A 17,011-nucleotide genomic window follows, 5' to 3' on the forward strand; every position below is an offset into this window, starting at 1 on the left:
TTGTAGCTTTCTTAGAACTCTCCCTACTTTGAACTCTCCTAACATCTTATTAATTTCATGCACTTTTGCAGTTTATATTATGTTAATTTGTACAAATGTTCTATTCTCTCCTCCCTAGCTCCCACTTGACTTCAAACTTCTTCAGGACAATGGACCATGCCATAAACTACAACTTCATCATCTTTATAACTTCATCAGTGCTTTACATATAGCAAGTACTCAATTCATGATTTTTGTTTAATTGAATTGAATTTTTAAATGATAAGGATATGGTTTTATATTGCTTCAGCATGAAAGAATGCTTTGAATACTTTTGAAAAAAGATTTGGTGGTTACAAAAAATGCTTTATGGAAGTCATTCAGACTGTCTTAAGTTTATACAAACTAAATCCCTCTCCTCTGCAGCATAAATATTTTTGCAGGATAGAAAGAATATTCTGTGCTGAGATGTTCTCTTCTTTTCTTCCTATATTATGTTGGACTCAGAAAATCATGTTCACAAGCCAATCAAAGCATGCTTTGTGATCCTGATTAATGATGATTTTTTTTGAATGATCTAAGCATAAATTCTTCAAATTAATTAATGCTACTAGAAACTCAGCAGACTAACAATTACTGTATAATTAAAGTGATGTTATAAGACTTTAAGATATATTTTAGAAAATGTAAATAACCCAGTTAACAATATTAAAAAAAACCAGTTGACATGTTTTATAGACACATAACATTAACATGCAGGATGTTTCAGAGTGGGAAGATTGACGACAAAGTAATGGATAGATTGCCTTACATGCATTATTACTTTATAATTTTATCATATGTACATATATGCATACAGTGTTATTGATACCTTAAGACCAAGGACAGTTCAGATTAGCAGTAGGAAGAGAATGAATGAATTAGTTACTCATGCTTAATTATATATTTAAGCCCAAGAGATGAATAGAACTGAACTTTATTACCTCAAACAAAAAAGTCTGGACATCAGCCTAGTGTGACTAAAAAGGCACAAAATACTTAGGAGCTTAAAGAAGACAGTAGAGAATTAGAAGGAAACTTGGAAATTATTCAATTCAATATTGATGTTTAAATCCCTTATCATACCAATTAAGAAAGTGAGAACCACAGAGGTCACTAAGGTCACACAAATATCTGGCAAATGTAACTAGACTTCAAGTCTCTAGATTCTTTTACTATACTCTTTCTACTATAGAGCACTGTCTAAGTTGCACCAAAGGCTTCTAGGATATATGCATATCAAACCCTCCTCTATGTAATTGTTTAAGAATAAAAGATTCTTTTTCACTATTGTTAGGGATCAAATTTATGTTTATATTAAAATATGTGTCTGAATTTCACAGATTTTTTTTTTTACTTTAATATTCAAGGAACTCAAGTCATTGTTGACTTCAACTTTCACATGCTGCTTCTATTAGATCTGTGTTAGCAATAGAGTTTCAATCCAACATTCATTTTTTTAAATGATCAGTTGTGGTCAAGGTACTGTGTGAGGAACAAGGAATACAGTGGCAAATTTCAAAACAGTCCCTGGCCTCAAGAAATTTATATGCTTTAATAAGATACAACACATAAAAAGATTATATTTTAATAGCAGAACCAGAGAATCATAGATTTAGAGCTAGAAAAAATCCATCTCATCCAATCCTCTTATTTTAAAGATGAAGAACTGAGTACCTAAAAATATCTGAGAGAGAATACCTGAGAGAGAATAAACCTGAAACGTTAAATAGCTCATCCAGGAACACAGAGGTCATACTAAAACTTGGACCCAAACCTCCAACTCCAAAAATAGTTACTTGCTCACAATTACCACAAGAGAATTAATAAAGAAAGTATTTCTATAGGATATAGAACCTTAAATGTAAAGTGTTACAAAAACATTATTTTTATAAATATGAACTTTTATTATTATTACAAATGTTTAATTATCTGAGAAGTTTGGAACTGTGAAGATAAAACTAAACTCTACTATTAACAACTAATCTGACTTGGGGCAAACCTAAACCTCTCTATACCTCATTTTCCTTATCTTCAAAATGAAGTGGTTGAACTAGGAGACCTCTAAAGGTCATTAGCAGGTATAACTCAATAACTCTTTCATCATTTTTAGTAAAGTTTTCCTTCTTATGTTTTTATTGTAGTAACCAGAATTCTTACTCATCTGTGGTTTCCATAGATTCCCAGAACCTTATGGTCAGAATTCTTTCCAAACCATAGCTCATTACTCCCCACTGATATGTTTACTTTGATTAGTCAACTAAAGGATATTCCTAGTGTAAATAAAATATATTTGCATAATACTGAAGGTAGCAACTAAATAATTTTTCCCCTTGCTACCATAAGCCCAGAGTTCACTCTTTTACAAATACATAATCACTCAGTGGGAAGAGAAGAGTCACATGGGAGGAATGTAAAGAGAAAATTCATGCCTCTAATACTGTAGATCTATTAATATTTTCTGATAATATTGTAGTGTTGCCCTCTAATGGTCCTGTTTCCTACTTGGATTGTCAATACTAGGTTCTTCTGCTGATGTTTGCTGGGCATCTTGTCTTTGGGCTCTGTGCTGTATATATTCATAGCCCATTTGATATTTAGCTGCCCAGATATTTTTAGAGTTACATAATAATCTGTTAAACATCCTTTGGGGAGAAAACTTCTCTTTTGAAGGGGAAGATTGCAACTCTGTCACCTACCTCTATTACCCATGGGGTATTCTATCAGAGATGTTGTATTTAGTTAGCTATTTCTCAACTATTATACAACTGTTATAGTATACCATAAAACCCCAGCTTTAGCCTTCAACTGATGTACTATTTTAAAGACTACCTCTTTCCCTAACACCATTCCTGAGATGCAGTGATTAGGAAGCCTCTCTCTTGCAGAGGGTGCTTCTTGTCTTTTAACAAACTACTGTGAATCTTTTATCTTTACCAGAGATAGTAGATTCCCTATCTAAGATGGTATCTTCTCTTAAAATAATTTACTCCTCCACTGTCTTTTCTGACTTTCTCTTTTTTACTCTCAAGTGGCTTATGGTCCAAAACCCATTTTAGTTCTTAGTTTTTGTTATGCCTCCTAGATGAGTCAAATATCTTCAGTTTCTACTTCATCAACAACAAAAATTAAATAAACAATCTGAATAGAATTGAAAAAGAAAGAATAAAGTGATTACCTTCACCTTAAAAAAAACTGAATTCTCCTATTCTACTGAAATCAAGGAATTGATGTAATTGGAGAATAAGGCAGCATTATATGGGTTAGAGTAGCATGGACTTTGAATCAGGAAGTACTGGGTTCAAATATTGCTTCAGGCATTTACTATGTATGTGACCTCCAGTCAGTTATTTCATTTCTTTAGGGCTCAATTTCATCATTTGTTAAATTTGAACTTGGACTAAAGGACCTCTAAGCTTCCTTCCAGCTTTGTTCTTATAACTCTCTGTTCCCCTTTCATGTCCTTACCTCCTCTCCTCAAGCAGCAAAGAAGAATCTCATGTATTTAACAATAATATAGACTTCAAAGGCAAAAGATTTATCCTTTAGCTTGCCATAATCTTTGGAAGAAGTCGTTTATTTTGCAAGCTGGAAGAATTAGTTTTTCCATTTCCTTTGGTCTCATAGGAATCTTACACAGTGAGATTATCTATATTTACTTTTTAGGGTGCAGTTAAGCTAAGTTGCCTCTGATGACTTTCTTTGACTAAAGAATCATAGTATCATAGATTTAGAGCTAGAGGAAACATTAGAAACGATCTAACTAAATCCTTCATTTTAGAGATGAGGAACACATGCCCACAATGGTTGAATAATTTGCCCAAAGTCAGGATTTAACCACATCTTCTAACTTCAAATTCAGCATTCTCGCTATTGTCTTATACTATCATTAAGGGTTTTCATAGCTAATTATGTCAGCAGAACCTTGCAGATATTTTGACTATTTCTCATACAATTTTCAAAATTAAATTGTTTCCTCTTCATCTAATATTACAGAATTACAAAATTGTGGCATTTTAGATTTAGAAGGTAATCTCTTTGGCCATCTAGTTCAACTCAGAAAAAGAATTCCTATTGTGGCAAACTCAGGAAATAATAAGGCAATCTCAGAGACCCAGTATAAAAATTTATAAATTTTGTGTCCATTTTAATAGATAAAAATATACGTAGTTCTATAACTAGGGTAGGGTGATTGGGACATTGAACAAGGTTGTCAGTGTCTAGGGTCAGACACATCCTTCTTGTGACCAACAATCCTGTGCTTGATGGTCTTCTGTCACATAAGATATTTCAATTTTTCCATCTACTAATTTTATCCTCAGGGTTTCAGTGTTGTGGTTTTGTCCTAAGAACTATTTTCATCTTGAATCTTCAAAAACACATGGGCAAGATTCTCAGAGGTACAGGCTAACTCCTCTTCTAGAAAAACTGCATGTGAGTTGAAATGTTCTTTGTGATGTTATTGGTCCTTTCTTTCCATAACTTTCCCTTTGACTGCTACCATTTCCACAAAATACTTTCTTCACTGGGATGGCACAATTCTCCCACTCTCAACTCTGGCCTTCCTATTGTTTTTGCCAAAGATAAATTATGGCTATGAATAGAAGTAGGAGTAGATAAAGAAGGATAGCAAAGAGTACTAGTAATCTTTTCCAGGTTCGAGGCATTAATAGTTTGAAGAAAACATGTTAATTATATGAGACACTTTACCAGGAAATGGATAACCTGGATTCAAAGGGAAAATATTGATTCCAATGTGTCATAAACAGATGTAGAAATTGAAACAGGCATAAACTGCCTCCCACTGAGTTTATAATACATAGTACTTATTTTGAAAAGAAAAAAATACAGTTTTTTTCTTATTTTATTTTTAAAGATTGATTTAGCCTTAAGGGTTGGCTTTTGGTCATGGAATGGCTGTCCATATGGCACACCACCCAGCTGAAGAAAGCTGCATTTCCAGATGCTCCTCTCGTGCACCCAAATGTAACAGAAGGGAGTGAATTTTTATTGCCAGATCCCACAGCTCCCCAGCATTCCAGCAATGCCTCCACCCACTTGGGGGGGGGTAGTACATAGGAATGTCTTCTTTGTCTCTCTCTCTCCATCTCTGTCTCTGTCTTTCTCTTTGTTTCTCTCTCTCTCTTTCTCGGTCTCTATTTCTCTGTCTCTATATCTGTCTGTCTCTGTCTCTGTCTCTGTCTCTGTCTCTGTCTCTCTCTCTCTCTCTCCTCTATTCCCAGACCTCTGGCATTTGAGATGGAGAAGAGGTGAATTCTCTAGTTTTTAATTTTTTCATATAGAGTTCTTGTTATCCCTCTTGCTTTGTCTTCTGTGGCATTTCTTCTGCTTGAAGGTGAAAGCATGCTAAAGAGAACTTCAAGTATTTGATAATTAGCAAATTAAGAAGGATATATAACGACTTCATTTAGCTTGCAGATTGTTGTTATTGTTGCAGATGCCTGTGTACAGTATATAATTGAAAGTGAAGCTGAATAATGAATGCCCAAGAGCAAATTCTAACTTTAGTGAATACATATTCAAAGTTAGGGGTCAAGATTTGAAGAATGATTTTATTGGTATAGAAACTATTGAGAAAACTCTACCAAATTCAGATCATTCCCTTCTCTGCAATACTGAGATTAATTAACTTGTTTACATATAGTCAGTGTATATCACAAGGGGACTAGAATCCATGTCTTCTTAACTTATAGGACTGGTCTCTACTATGCAATGCTGCCTCTCTTGATCTGTTTGTGAAAGTGAAGGCAAAGAAGAGAAAAAAGGATGAAATCATAAGGGAAGAAAATCTCTTGCTGAGTCTTGGTGCTTTTCTATTTTGCAGTCTTGGAGTGAGGAGCTTAATTTTGAGTGGATTATATGTTTTATATGCCATGTTTTATGCTTACAACAAATCACACTGATTAATTAATGTTCTTTATCTGCCATATATGTAATGATGATATATATATGTATATATAAATTATGTAGTTAGGTTCCTTCCTGATTTATAAGGACATACCTAAGAATCAGAAACTTCTTTCCATTTCCTAGTTGTAAGTTGAAACTAGAACTATTATTCATGGAACAGGAGCTTTGTGAACAAAAAAAGGCATTAAAAAAGTTATCATTTTGGTCTGATAGTATTAATTATTGTCACTATTAAATTTTCTCACAAGAGAAGTCCCCATTCCAATGAAATTACAGGTTTAGGCCCTAATGTTATTTAGGAATGCTAAAACATCTAGAATTATTTATGATCAATACTTTAAAGAAACTTTAAAGAAAACTTTATCTGATAAGGAGAAAAGGATGCCTATTTTAATAAAAGTTTCTATATAAAGTATTGTCCTATGTGGTGGTTCTGACTTTGTGCATGAAAAATTCATAGTTTCCTTAGGATTTCATCCAGTTGAAATATCTGTAAGGTTCCAGAATACACAAGATATAGAAGATTATAAACATGGAATATGTGTCAAACACATTTGTTGGAAGGAAGATGAATCTTCTGTAGAAATTGGAAGGAAAAAAAAACCTTTAGATTTTTGAGACAGGATTTTGTTCAAGAAAGCACATTTCCTGCAAGTAAGGTAGTGTCTAAAGAAGAAAAAACGAACAGATAATCCATTCTGTTAATGTATATTTTATATAGTGCATGAGTCCACATTGGCAATTGGGAATTTCTCATTTATTTCTTTATTTTTTGTAGATAATTGAATATAATTTTGTCATTCTATAATAACATAAAGTGTTTCAATGGTACTACAAAATTGTACTTGGTCTATGCTGAGTGTTGCAGAGACGTGCACTGATAAGTCGGCTACTGCATTTGGGAGCAATGGGTTTAAAACATGTTATAGAAGAAAACAAACTGAAACAAATGAGTGTCAAAGCAGAATTTAAAAGTGTCTCCTAACAGAGGAGATACATAATGAACTACAAGAAAATAAATACTGGTTTCCTAAAGGGAGCATTTCTTTCTGATGGCTACTGGCCAAATCACATAATCTTCCTGTTCCAAATAGAAACCCTGCCGCTGATTGTAACTACCAAAGGGAGAGAAGAGGAGTGCTGTTTTAAGAAATGGAGGAGCAATTGACTTGAGGGTATTGAAAAGTATTGACAAGGCTATTATTTGCAGCAGAACATGGAGTTGGCTTGGAATATGGTGGTATGAAAATTATTTAACATAGGTAAACTCTGTGATGTGTTGTGCTGCACTATGGGGGATGTGATAGATGAATGAGAAAGTATTTATGGGGAACTCATCTGATGCATTTTGGGAGACTGAGAGACCTCAATTGAATTCTAAGAATGATTAGAGTTATATACACTCAGTCTAGTAGTTGAGGTAAGGGGTAGCATAAGGTAATGAAAGCTGGGAAATCTATTAACTCAAAATGGCAGCTGTTTTGGCTTAAGATGAAATGACCTCTCTCAAGTATTAAGCTTACCACTTCATACAATATTGCTCAATTACTGTGATCCTTAGCTATTCATGGAGTACCAAGAGTATAATGGAGCTACTTTAGGGTTTTGGGTTGGGACAGGATAGAATCAATAAAGCCACTGCCAATTGCCTGGGTTCACATTAGCTTTCATCCCTAGGAACCCTAGAAGATTACATTGACACTGGGATATTTTCTTATCCCCAGCTTTGAGATTCTGAGCTACTCTAGGAGGATTCCAAGATGGTATGATCCAGACCTTTTAGATCTATTTAGAGGCTACTGAAAATTTTGAGGGTACAGGGGACTGATGTAAGTCTTTTTTTTTTTTTCTGATAGAGCCTTTATGTCCATTATGGAGAATTCTTCTCCAAAAATAAGAACTAACCTCAATCAATCAACAAATATTTATTAATTACTCTCTATATGCCTATCAATATTTTAGGATGATCTGAGAACATATAAAATGAAGCAATTTTTATTCCCAAGAAGCAAGATTAGATAATACAATTCTGATTAGTAAACTCTGGACTTCCTAGGACTATAGTTTCATTATTACTTATTTCTTTTATGTTGCTTCTCACTTAATATAGAATATAGAGCCAAGAATCTATAACTTTAGATAAACAATGACATCCATGAATTTTCCTATTAACCACCCATTCCTGGTAGTATTATGATTGTATTGTTCCTCTCAGCTTCCATTCATCTTGTTCACTCATTCTCACCACAAACTCTGCTCATCACCATAATCAAGCTGCTAACAATACTCCCAGGTACTATTATCTGAAACTACAAGAAATTATAATGTGCCCATAGTCATACAGGTAGAGAAGATCCAGATTAGAATCTGGGTTACCTTGATTCCACATCTGGTGCTCTTAGTCACCTCATTTAGCTCACTTTGTAGCAAATATAAACACATTTCTAGTTGCATCTAAAATAGGTGATTTTTCTTTTAAAAAAATTTTCCCCCAATTACAGGTAAAAATAATTTTTAATGTTTAGTTTTTTTTAATGTTTTGAATTATACATTTTATTATTTCTTCTCCAAACTCTTCCCATAGATGATAAGCAATCTGATAATAAGTTTAAAATATTCAATCACATAAAATATATTGCCAAATTTTATACAACTGGAATTGGCAGAAATCTCAACAAGTCTGGATACAATAATATTATAATTATGGCATTAATCTAAGGTCAAAGTGACTTGTTAGAGGAATGAAAGACAAAATAACAAGCTTCAAATATCTATCTCTTACTTCCATCCTTTTTCAGTGTTCAACTTAAATATGGTATCCTCTTAGAAGCAGTTCTTGATTTTTCTGGTTATTAATGTTCTCTGTCTCCTCAAATTATCTATATTTTGTAATTTGCTTCTATGATGTAGAATAGTGGAATGGAAGTTTCTTGAAGGCAAGAACTATTTTTCCTTTTTGCTTTTAACCTATCTCTATTTCCTCATGGCAGCATATTGTTACTGTATCCTGAAGGAGCTGTGGAATTCCTATTTTGTGAAGTTCTAATGACCTCCTTCTATAGAGCTATATATTTAGCTGGCTATGAATCCAACCAGTACTTTCATTCTTTCCATTTTCCAACCTGATGCCTCATGTGCCTCTCCTCCCCTGCTCACTCCTTCCACCTCTTGTTCTGAAAACTAGTTAAATCAATACTATTACTGCTTCTGGAATAGTCAATTAACTTCTTTATTGTTCCCTTGTGATTTATTTGATAAAAACTCTCTTTTCAGACCACCACTTCATTATGTGTTTACCTTCCTATTGAAATGTAGGCTCCATGAGCAATTTGGAACTATGCTCAAAAAGTTATCAAACTGTACATACTCTTTGATCCATTAGTGTTATTACAGGGCTTATATCCCAAAGAGATCTTAAAGAAGGGAAAGGGACATGTGTGTGCAAAAATGTTTGTGGCAGCCCTTTTTGTAGTGTCTAAAAACTGGAAATTGAATGGATGACCATTAACTGGAAAATGGTTAAATAAGTTGTGGTATATGAAAGTTATGGGATATTATTGTTCTATAAGAAATGACCAGCAGGATCATTGCAGAAAGGCGTGGAGAGACTTACATGAACTGATACTGAGTGAAATAAGCAGGACCAGGAGATCATTATATACTTCAACAACAATACTATATGATGATCAATTCTGATGGACTTGGCTCTCTTCAACAATGAGATGAACCAAATCAGTTCCATTTGTTCAATAATGAAGAGAACCAGCAACACCCAGTGAAAGAACTATGGGAAATGAATATGAACATAGCATTTCCAAACCCTCTGTTTTTGTCTGCTTGCATTTTTGATTTCCTGCTCAGGTTATTTTTTACCTTATTTCTAAGTCCAATTTTTCTTATGCAGCAAAATAACTGTATGGATATGTATACATATATTGTATTTAACATATACTTTAACATGTATTGGTCTACCTGCCATCTATGGGAGAGAGAGAGGGGAAGGAGAGGAAAAGTTGGAACAGAAGGTTTTGCAAGGGTCAATGTTGAAAAATTACCCATGCACATGTCTTGTAAAGGTTGACTTTTGCTTTTTTAAAAAAATATTATTTTCTCAGAACTAAGCATTGTGCCAGACACATACATTCATTCTATCTCCTGTTCCTATGAACAGAGTTCATTGCACATATTAGGCACTTAAATGTTTGATTTGGCACAACTGAACACTTTCTTGGGGGAGGGGAGAAGCTGTTTCAATTTACTTGAAATATTATTAATCTTTTTATTTTTTTAGCTGAATTCTTCTATATGAAGATACCAATTCTTAAAATTTGTTCAGGTTTTTATTTATGATTTTTCATTATCCAGTAATTATTGCACTACAATTAGCAATAATAATCTTAAAAAGAAGTCAAATAAGATTAACACTATTTTATTGAGTATCCACAAACTGATCAATTAGGGAGGAAGCAGGAAACTAACATCACACATTGGAACTTTTGGCTCTGAAGTCAGAAGATGTAGATTCAAATCTTGCCTCTGATATTTGATGCTTTGCTTACCTAGTTACTTTAACCTAATTGGACCTTATGCATAGTATGAAAAAGTAGCTGGGTTCTTAACCTGGAGTTCATGAACCTGTTTTGAAAAATATTTTGTTAATTGTATTTCAGGATAATTGTTTTCCTTTATTATTCTGTGGATTTGTTTTTCTTTATTTTAAAACATTATTGTGAGGCTGTGGCTTCAACAGAATACCAAGGAAACACATGACACAGAAAATTTATGAGTCTCAAGAGCAGATGAGTTTCCAGGTACTTTTTAAGCTAGCTAGAAATTATGCTTTTCTTTGCATAGTTCTAAACAATTTTGTTGGCCAGCTAGATGGCACAATGGTTAGATTGCCAGGCTTGAAGTCAGAAAGACTCATCATCCTGAATTCCATTCTGGTCTCAGACACTTCCTCATACTGTGATCTGGTCACTTAATCCTGTTTGCCTCAGTTTCCTCATCTTTAAAAGGGAGAACCAGTATCTTTACCAAGAAAACTCCAAATGGGGTCATGAACAGTTGGGCACTCTGAAATTTACTGAACAACAACAGCAGCAACAGGCTCTTGCCAGCAAAAATGTAAGAATTTAAGTGAGAAAATAATTGTATCAATAATGTGACTGCATCTATGAGAAGTTTTCTTTGCATTTCAAAGTAGGGCTACATGATTCATCTTTGATAACAAAAAAGACCATTGCAGAGGATTCAAGCTGTAAGTAGGCTTTTGAAATAATTGTATTTTGGTTCAGAACTTTATGAAAACTGATCTCATGTTTTACATTTGAAGACTAAATTGCAGTTTAATTAGAGGAATGAAAAAAAATATGTTTTGGGTGAATCTCTTTGGGATTTTTATTGGAAATGTCCACAAAAGAGAACTCTTTTTCAAAATCAGTTTTACTGCTCTTCTGTTTAGATCATTAAAACAGAACACACATTTTGAGATCTATCAGTCATATGAAGAATATTTCTGTTGAATCCTCTGATACCTCTTCTTGTTCAATATATCTTGTAAGATGGGACTAAATGAAGGTGATGTAATGCATAATTTCAGCTTCTTCCATCTTGTCAAAATGTTAAATAAATATTAATGTAAATGGATTTATTTCAGATTGTGTGAATAGTTAGTTGGTTTTTACTATCCTTTAACATATGGCCATAGAATTATGGCTATAAATAACTTAGAGGTCATCCAGTTCAATGTTCTAATTTTACTGAGAAAACTGAGCCAAAATGATTTTCGGAAAGTTTAGATATATGTCACTTCTTTTAAAATATATCTTTATTTTTAAATGAATTATTGTAAATTTAACATTAAAAAACAATGTAATGAAAATTGCTTTATAATTATGCACATTTAAAGTCTTTTTGATGTACCAAATGTTCTTTTCATCATGGCCAAAATCAATTTTTTTTTGTTCTTTCACATTTACTTTTCCTCTTGTATTATTAAACTTACAGTGTAATCTGTCCTGACTGCTTTTTTTTTTTGCTTTGCCTTGCAGTTTTCATTTTACTTCTAATACCTAATCAGTCTTATTTGAATGATTGAATTACATTAAGTGTACAATTTATTTAACTATCACTCCATTGTTGAATATTTACATTATTTCCATTTTTAGAAAATTATAAACAATATTGCTATGAAAATCTTTAAACAGTTATAAATTTTAAAATCTATGACACCACTGTCAGGTATGTTCCTAGCAATGAAATTACTGGGTCAAACAAAACGATTTTTAAAATCAGTTTTAATGCATGCTATCAGATTGCCCTTCGAGTAAAATGATCTCTTATATGCCTGTTTCTCCACAACCCTGTCAGGATTGGGTAACATTATTTTTAAATTTTTTTTTGTCAGGTTGGTGGTGGAAAAGTAGTATCAATTTCATTTTGAATTCTTTGAAGTGATTGTTAACAATCTGTTTCCCCTTTAAAAAATGATTCATTCTTTGTTTATCCTTTTTTGACTTGTACATTGCAGATATCAAATTTTTGCTGATTAGATGTGTCAATCTTCTTAGTCTTTCTTATTCTTGTTCTATTTGTAGGGAATGAAAAAAAATTCTCTCATCCTCAAAACTAAAACAAGTACCTCATTTCAATTTTTTTCTTTCTATAGAAAGTTATTTTCTGGAACTTGTTGCAGTAGCCCTCCAATTGTTTATTTTAGTCACAATAGTTTTACATTTGTTCTAATATGGACTACAATCTTCATAGATTTTTGGTTTGAATGGTTTGCAGTTGCCTTTGCTAGTGGACTTTAAGGCAAATGAAAATTAAATGCCTTGCCCAGGATCACATAGATAGTGTCTGAGGTCAGATTTGAATTCGGTTCTTCCTAAATACAGTACTAGTATTCTATCCATTGTACCATCTAGCTGCCTCATCTGTGTGTTTTATGCACACACATACCACACATATACTTTATCTTTTCTACTCACAGGTAGGATTTAAGAATGCTATAAGTTTATCTGCTAAACTGCAATATAGATGAATCCATTTATTATCTTCATTGATATTTGGTTAAAACAATTGAATTTTTTATATATATTATAATGCTATCTGCAAAGAATGATGTTTTGATTTCTCTATTTTCAAGTTAATCATTTTAACTATGCTTAACCTGTATTATTATACTTGTTAGAATTTGAAGTCAAATAAAAGTTGATATTCTTGTTTTGTGGTTCTTTTTTATATCATGAATGATTCTTTTTGATTTATGCTGGTGCTTACATTAAGGTTAATTTTCCTAGTGTATCTAGGCAGAAAAAATACATATGAGTTAATTATATACAGCTATTATCATTGAATAGAAGGAATTATTAGTAAGGTATGGGTTGAATTAGATGATCTCTAAGATCTTTTTTCTATTCTCAGACAATGAGGATGCTGTCAAATAGTTCAATATCAGAAAAAAAGATTTGGTTTTATCAGTGAAAATAATAGTAAAGAATTAAAATATTAACATCTACATTTTGCTTCATCTAAAGAACATCTGATTTGTACCTGAAACTTCCTGTATATGTTTCTCTTCCCCTTGTTAGAATATGAATTCCATGAGATCATACATTATCTATGTTTTCTAATTGTTATACCTTCCCTTCTAAAACAGTGCTTTACACATTGCTTTTTCTTTGTTTTTGAAAAGAATAAATGACATCATGAGTAATGTCTTGATTTACTCATGAATTGAATTTAAGTGGGGAAGAGTTCCATAAAATTTTAAACCTCCCTCTAAATTCCTGAGTTATCAGAGTCAAATGGCAAGACAAAAGATGATAGGTAATGGCCCAGGATGTAGTGGCTGAGTGTGATGTCTTTGATGCCCGACTAACTTCTAAGAATGATACAGAATCTGCTTCAGCTGCCTTTATGGTTATTGGAAAATCTTCCCATGCTTGGGATAGATACCACCTTAATTCACTGATGGTTTTGAGGTCTGTTGGTTGCATTCAACCTGGTTTAGTTTGTCTGCTAAGATGGTTTGCTAGGATATGGTTACTGTGTATGCTACAGCTTCTTGGAACAGGTGAGAGTTAGATGAAGATGGACACCAAAGGTGGATGAGCAGCTCCAAAAAAGGATTCAGCCAGCCATCATACCAAAGGTGATAGTCCTTTCTGAAAACCCCACACTTTACTCTACACATAGTTAGTGCTTAAATGCTTTTTTACTTATTTACTCACCTATTCAGCCATTCATATCAAATAAGATGTAACTATCAAGGAATTAATTTTCCACATTAAAAACAGTCAATGCTTTTCTCTAATGGATGAAATCTTTGATGTAAACCAATGTAATATTTTTCGAAAGAAACATTCCTACACTCACTACATTCAAAAGGCTTGACTGTAGCATGAATTTTCTCAGTAAAGTTCCCTTTGCCTGAAGGAGTTCCTACATGAATTACATTTAGAAGGGTTTTTTCCTATATATGAATTCTTTTGTGTAAAGTGAGAAATATGGCACTTCCCCACATTCATGAAATTGAAAGGGTTTCTCTATAGCAATAAGTTATTTGATCCAGATAAAGGATTTCCAACATTTGTCACATTATGTAGGTTTCTCTCCAATATAAATTCTCTTCTGTTTTATAAGATGTCCACTTTGACTGAAAGATTTCTCACATTTATTACATTCAGATGGCTTCTCTTTAGAATGACTTCTCTTATGGTTAGTAAAGTGTCTAGTCTGCATGACTTGTGAGCATGATCACTCCCAAAGCTTCTTGAAGTGCTACCATTAATGACTCCTTTTTACTTGAGAAAATTTACATGATCTTGTGTATATAGCTATATAAAATCAGCGTACAAATCAAATATATATTGAACATAGCATTGCCTACATTCATTACACTCATAGAGTTTCCTGTATGAATTCTTTTATCATAAAAAGGTATTCACTCTAGCTACATTTCCTACATTCATGACATTCAAAGACACTAGTTGTTACTAAGATATTTTCTCATATTTATTACATTCAAAAGATTGTTCTCCAGTATGAATTCATTTATATTTAATAGGGTTTCCTCTCTGCCTGAAGGTCTTCCCATATTTATTGCATAGAAAGAATTGTTGTGTAGCAGGAATTTTATTAAAAAAATTAAAGAATGAGTTGTTTCTAAAGAATCTATAACATTCATTAACTTAAGATGTTTTTCTTTAACATATTTCCATAGTGTCTGTTAAGATCTGAATGATGATAGAATGATTTCCTATACTGACTATATTTCAATATTTTCTCAAAAAAGATTCTGTTATGTTTAATGAGGTATCAATATTGTTTACAATTTCCTCCAACTTTATCAAATTTATTCAGACTTCTTCTGTATAAATTCTATGTTGTATAATAGCAATCATTTCTTTAAAAAATTTTTTTATTAGAGCTTTTTATATACAAAACATATGCATGGGCAATTTTTCAACATTGACTCTTGCAAAAACTTCTGTTTCAACTTTTCCCCTCTTTCCTTCCACACCCTCCCCTAGGTGGCAGGTAGTACCATACATGTTAAATCTGTTAAAGTATATGTTAAATACAATATATGTATGCATATTTATATAGTTATCTTGTTGAACAAGAAAGAACAGATTTAGAAAGAAGATAAAAATATCCTGAGAATAAAAAACCAAAAATGCAAGCAAACAATTACAGAAAGAGTGGAAATGTTATGTTGTGGAACATACTCATTTCCCAGTGTTCTTTCTCTGGGTGTAGCTGGTTCTATTCATTACAGATCAATTGGAACTGATTTGGATCCTCTCATTGTTGAAGAGAGCTACATCCATCAGAATTGATCATGATGTAGTGTTGTTGAAGTGTATAATGATCTCCTGATTCTGCTCATTTCACTTAGCATCAGTTCATATATGTCTCTCCAAGCCTCTCTGTATTCATCCTGCTGGTCATTTCTTATAGAACAATAATATCCCATAATGTTCATATACCACAATTTATTTGGCCATTCTCCAATTTGGCCTTCAATTTTCAGTTTCTAGCCACTACTATTTATCTAGATAGATAGATAGATAGATAGTTTGGGATTCCAGGTCAGAGGAGAGCGCTAACATGAAATGAGAGGCACAACTACCACCAACCTAGGAATAGAGATGCTTACATGAATAGTATGCATTTGCATTTGCATTTTGGGCATAGCAAACATAGCTCACAGATGAAGGGGAAATTTTCATAAAGCTCACTGGGGTGAAAAGGGTAGCCTACATCAGAAAAAGTCTTAGAAAGCCAGTGAGAGGGTCTCATTCACAGCAAATCAGCAAATAAGACCCTCAGGCCTATTTCAGTGGAAGCATAAATCAATGGGGCAGCTTTTAGAAGCTCAGAAGGCAAACTCTGGGAAACCAGGTTATTTCCTGAAAAGAGCAGGCAAAGCTACCACCTGAAAAAACATGGGACCCCTGTGCTCAAAGCCAAGATTTAGAGCTGCACAGGAAGCTTGGGGTAGCATCCCCTTTGCCCCAGGAGCACAGTTCAATCATAAAAGTAAAAAAAAGAGGAAATGCCAAGAGAAAAGGAAATAAAATGAGCAAGAAACAAACAAACAAACCAAAAAACTTCACCTAAGAAAACTGCTGTGGTGACAGAGCATACCAAAACACAAACCCAGATGAAGACAGAATGTCCACAGAAGAAATCTCAAAGAGTGATATGAATTGGTCTCAAGACCAAAGAGGCTTCTTGGAAGAGCTCATAAAAGACTTTAAAAGACAAATAAGAGGCAGAAGAAAAATGAGAAAGGAAAGGAGAGATATGTATGAGAGAGTCAACAGCTTGGAAAAGGAAAGAAAAAATTGTCTGAACAACTCCTTAAACAGTAGAATTAAGCAAATGGAAAAAAGAGATACAAAAGCTAGCTGAAAAAAATTGCACATTAAAAACTAAAACAGAGAAAATGGAAACTAATGACTATGTGAGACAGCAAGAATCAGTGAAACAAAAAGAATGAAAAAAATGGAAGAACACATGAAATACCTCATTGGAAAAACAGCTGACC

This window comes from Antechinus flavipes, chromosome 4 (assembly GCF_016432865.1).
Source record: "Antechinus flavipes isolate AdamAnt ecotype Samford, QLD, Australia chromosome 4, AdamAnt_v2, whole genome shotgun sequence".
Classification (NCBI taxonomy): Eukaryota; Metazoa; Chordata; class Mammalia; order Dasyuromorphia; family Dasyuridae; genus Antechinus; species Antechinus flavipes.